A 5,000-nucleotide genomic window follows, 5' to 3' on the forward strand; every position below is an offset into this window, starting at 1 on the left:
ATACAAAAAGCACAAGTGTTTTTTAACAAAGTTTAGAGAATGACACTGGCAAACACCCTCACATTCTTCCACATTCAATATGTGCCAAATAGCTAAGGCCGTGAAGCAGAGTTTTCCTGTCTCTATTGCACAGTTTTTGTTATTTGGGGGGGCAATAGCAAAATACCCCAAACTTGGTGGACTTTTGTGGTTGGGGATATACTGTAGGTTGTTATTGGTAAAGACTGTATTTTGTTGAGGATCATTTTTATGAATTCCACCAGCGCTATGGTCATTTTTATAATAGGCCCAAATGCTGTCACTGGCTGCTGTGTGGAGGGGCATCATCATCCAAATGCTGTCACTGACTGCTGTGTGGAGGGGCATCATCAGCCAAATGCTGTCACTGGCTGCTGTGTGGAGGGGCATCATCAGCCAAATGCTGTCACTGGCTGCTGTGTGGAGGGGCATCATCAGCCAAATGCTGTCATTGACTGCTGTGTGGAGGGGCATCATCAGCCAAATGCTGTCACTGGCTGCTGTGTGGAGGGGCATCATCAGCCAAATGCTGTCACTGGCTGCTGTGTGGAGGGGCATCATCAGCCAAATGCTGTCACTGACTGCTGTGTGGAGGGGCATCATCAGCCAAATGCTGTCACTGACTGCTGTGTGGAGGGGCATCATCAGCCAAATGCTGTCACTGACTGCTGTGTGGAGGGGCATCATCAGCCAAATGCTGTCACTGACTGCTGTGTGGAGGGGCATCATCAGCCAAATGATGTCACTGGCTGCTGTGTGGAGGGGCATCATCAACCAAATGCTGTCACTGACTGCTGTGTGGAGGGGCATCATCAGCCAAATGCTGTCACTGGCTGCTGTGTGGAGGGGCATCATTAGCCAAATGCTGTCACTGACTGCTGTGTGGAGGGGCATCATCAGCCAAATGATGTCACTGGCTGCTGTGTGGAGGGGCATCATCAGCCAAATGCTGTCACTGACTGCTGCGTGGAGGGGCATCATCAGCCAAATGATGTCACTGGCTGCTGTGTGGAGGGGCATCATCAGCCAAATGCTGTCACTGACTGCTGTGTGGAGGGGCATCATCAGCCAAATGATGTCACTGACTGCTGTGTGGAGGGGCATCATCAGCCAAATGCTGTCACTGGCTGCTGTGTGGAGGGAAATGGGAAATCGTCAGAGTAATAGCTCAGAGTACACTTGGCAGGCAGTTTCTTCCTGCCTGACACACTTAACTCAACATTCTCCCATTTCAGCTTTTCTTTACTCAGGGGGTGATGAAGTTCACATCACAAACTGAGAGGATGCCACCCCCCCCCCCCCCCACCCCCCCTGATCAAAGCACAGGATTGACATCTGTATACTGTGGGCAAAATGCTGCAAGTTAGGCTCAACTCTTTTTCTTTCTCCCTGTCTCTTGTTGTTTGCAGGAGGAGGAGGAGAAACAGAGAGAAAAATAGGAAGAGAAGGAGAGCATAGGAATTATGCCTGTTTGGAAGCAGTGAATGATGAACCAGGGAGCAGGTGAACCCAGCTGTCGATGGCCATGGGCTCTCTGGCTCCTCTCTTCTCGTGGCCCTCTGCTCCGTGCCGGGTTCTCAGGGAGCCGGCTGGGGCCAGCCAGGCAGCGGCAGAGTGGGCAGGCGAGCCGAGGCAAGGGGAGGCGAGGCAGGCTCTCATCCCCGCTAGCAAGATGCTCCTCAGAAAAGCGGAGCAGCAAATCAATATGGAGGAGAGAGGCTAGCAGGGTTCGCCCATCACTGCCCCCGGCCCTAGAGCCCAGGGACCCAGCGCTGCCAGCTCTCGCTCTCCTCCTCCTCTAGTAGCAGGACCAGAACCAGCCACTGTATGGAGCACATCAGTCAGATCCTAACCCTCAACCACCCGCTTTCTCTCTATCTGTGTGTGTGTAAGCATGTCTGTATGTGTGGTTCCGCCGTAGGGGCTTTCCTGGTCCAAGACCACTTGATAAAACTTTGCCAGCGAGAAAGAGAGAGACTAAAAAACGGATGTCAAAGGTCTTTTTTTTCTTTTTTCTCTGATTACTCATTCTTACTCATTCCATCTGACTGTTTGAGCGAGAGTTCTTATATTGAATTGAACAGGGCTCTCTCGTCAGTCCCCCTCCAAGCATGTACTGTACAGTCACCATGCTCTCCACATCTGATGAACCAGGATAAAAGGACAATTTGAACTTTTTTCTCTCGTCTGCAGATTCAGAGAAAATCTTTTTCGCCTCCAGTTGTCTTCCTCACCACTCAGGTTACTATCAGAGGAGGTGGCAGAGGTTATTGATCTGTATGGAGAAGGAAGAGTTGCTGGTTTTAATACAGTACCGTTCACTGTCTGACGGTTATTTAGTAGTGCCTGATAACCCATTCACTGTACAGCTGAACTATATTCAGGAGTGAACGAGTCCTGAGTGAGAGATGAAAAGGACGGTGAGCATATAGTGCCTGAACAGTGGCCTGAACAGTGGCCTGAACAGTGCCCTGAACAGTGGCCTGAACAGTATCCACTATTTCATGTGACTTTTCTCCTCCATATTTGAACAATTCTCTCCACACAAGAAGCTTTGAAAAGACCTTCTATACAAGAAGCCCTATCTGTAGATACATAGAAATAGAAAACATTTGATTAAATAAGAATGACTGAAAGTGCTGTATGGACACACAAAAAGGTGAATTACATTTTTTTCATTGGAGAAGAAAGGGATTGAAAACTTCTGGGCTGGAGAGGACAAAAGGGACAGAGATAGTTTGGACCTGAAACAGGAACACCTTCACAGAGTGACATCTCCAAACAACACAATGTTGCAGACTTCACTTGGTAAGCAGGCCTCCAGCTTCACTGTTCTATTGTTTGAGCCTTTTACACAGATGTGACATGGCATGTGACAATTGCTGGGTGTATTTTAAAATGCTGTGTGAAATGTGTTAGGAATATTCATCGTCTTAACCAAATAAAACCGTCAAAGACAGGCTACAGTTAAGCAATAATACATGAGAGGCCTACCCCGGACAATTGTGCGCCACCCTATGGGACTCCCAATCACAGCCGGTTGTGGTTCAGCCTGGAATCCAACCAGGGTGTCTGGGTTGACGGCTCTAGCACTGAGATGTAGTGCCTTAGACCCCTGCGCCACTCGGGAGCCCTGTAAAGTATTGACTGCCCTGTACCCAAGCGTTGGTTGAACATTGTAGCATATAAAAATGGTTGCTATGGAGGGTCTGTCTTCCACCCTTGCTAGCTAGCCAACCACACAGCTAACACAATCACTTCAGACTGAAGTTGGAAAGACAGAAAACTAGCTGCATTTCATTTCGTTTTACCTGTTTTTTTATTGACATTTCTTTGTATATATCCATAAAATGATGCTGATTCATGATTTCGACTGGCTGAGAAAAGATGCGGAATACGTTCATTACTATGGGACAGAGTAATATTACAACAATGTTGCAAATCCTGAGATAATGTCTAGATGCTTTTTACAGTGGAGATCAAGTTTTATAAATTGCATGGCTGGGCAGATGAGACAGTGGATCTGTAAAAGTAGTAGTAGTAGTAGTAGTAGTAGTAGTGTGTTGCTAGGTAACAGCGTAAATGTTGGCACTTTTTATGAATGCACTGGCCATGTGTATGTTGTCTAGTATATCATGGGCAGGATAGGCTCTAGCAATGGGAATTCCAAACCAACCGTTGTATAATCGCTGTTGAGTAATATACAGTATACACAGCAATGTAGCACAGACAATTCTCTTTTATTTTCGCTGCTTACCTTCAGGGCATTGCTTACCTTAATGCCCTAGGGTGTGATAATGCTGTAATTGAATTGTGGAGTAGTTGCGTGGCTTACAGATTAGTATTAAGAGTCCCGCGTCAATCTGCTGGCACAGAGAGACAGGCGCCACGTTGTGTCTCAGCCTGGCAACGCCGTGCCGCGCGCCTACAAAATGGCTGCCGTTGTCTGCCAGCTGTCTGCTCAGCCAAGATGGCGACTGCGGACTGCTTTTAACGCCCGCCATCTGCTTAACGGGTATGCAAATGGCCCTAATTGCATTTGCATACGCTTGAGTCTAAACCCCCTGTGACTTGTTCTCCTAAATAACTAACACAGTGTTCAGAGAAACAACGCAAGCCGCTGCGTTAATGAAGGCGCTCAGGAGAATTACAGAACAAATGTCGCTGGTTGGTTGAGCTTCCTCTCTTTGTTTCTCTTTCACCCCATCTTTCTTTTTACAAGGCCTTGATAACGTTACTGTTGCTGGTTTTGGTGTGAGTGAAATATGGGGCGGCAGTCGGCGTCTGCTCTGTCTGCTTGGTCTGTCTGTCTGTCTGTCTGCCTGTCTGTCTGCTCATTGTGCCATATGTGACATTGGTGACTGGCTGCCGTTAGGTAGCCTCCTAACATACTGTTAAATCCCCACTGTAAAGGCAATAGAGGAGGGGAGTCCACGCCCGGCCGGCCCATCTCCACCACATAATGGCCTCATTAGCATGCACAGCACTCCCCGCTATAGGGCCTGGTGCGCTGCTGCACCGTGGGACCCAGCAGTGTACGCCCTTCACACAGCGCTCAGCATGCAACACTGTGTTCCCCCACACAATGCTGCCGCTTCATACTCCTTTTATTATGCCTTGTCAAAGCACTGGGGATCAGGGGTATCAGGAGGGAAACAGCGGGCGGCGCGCTAAACGTGGATGAGGCAATATATTTGTGCTTTTTGGTCTTAATGTGGTGTTAGTGGGGATGGATGTACTGTTGCCCTGGTGTTTTACGCTGGACGGTTGTACTGTTACAATCTCAGCCTTTCACAGACATTTTCACCTGTCAATGCTAATTACTGCACTGAGCCCTCTGTGAATTATCTGTGTCCTGGAAATATGCTATCATCTGCTCTAAAGCCCTTTGATGTGTTTCTCTCTCTCTCTCTGTGTGTGTGTGTGTGTGTGTGTGTGTGTGTGTGTGTGTGTGTGTGTGTGTGTGTGTGTGTGTGTGTGTG

General features: G+C 48.2%; 1 long non-coding RNA gene across 13 annotated transcripts in view; it reads left to right on the forward strand.

The window, feature by feature from the left end:
* The window catches only part of LOC129810865 (uncharacterized), a 52,148-nt gene that overhangs the window by 34,059 nt on the left and 13,089 nt on the right, over nucleotides 1–5,000 (forward strand). For all 13 annotated transcript variants that reach the window (XR_008752800.1, XR_008752793.1, XR_008752796.1 and 10 more), the window contains one exon: nucleotides 1,428–2,826. This is a non-coding gene — a long non-coding RNA (uncharacterized LOC129810865). The remainder of the gene's footprint in view (nucleotides 1–1,427; nucleotides 2,827–5,000) is intronic.

Source organism: Salvelinus fontinalis, chromosome 14 (assembly GCF_029448725.1).
Source record: "Salvelinus fontinalis isolate EN_2023a chromosome 14, ASM2944872v1, whole genome shotgun sequence".
Lineage (NCBI taxonomy): Eukaryota > Metazoa > Chordata > Actinopteri > Salmoniformes > Salmonidae > Salvelinus > Salvelinus fontinalis.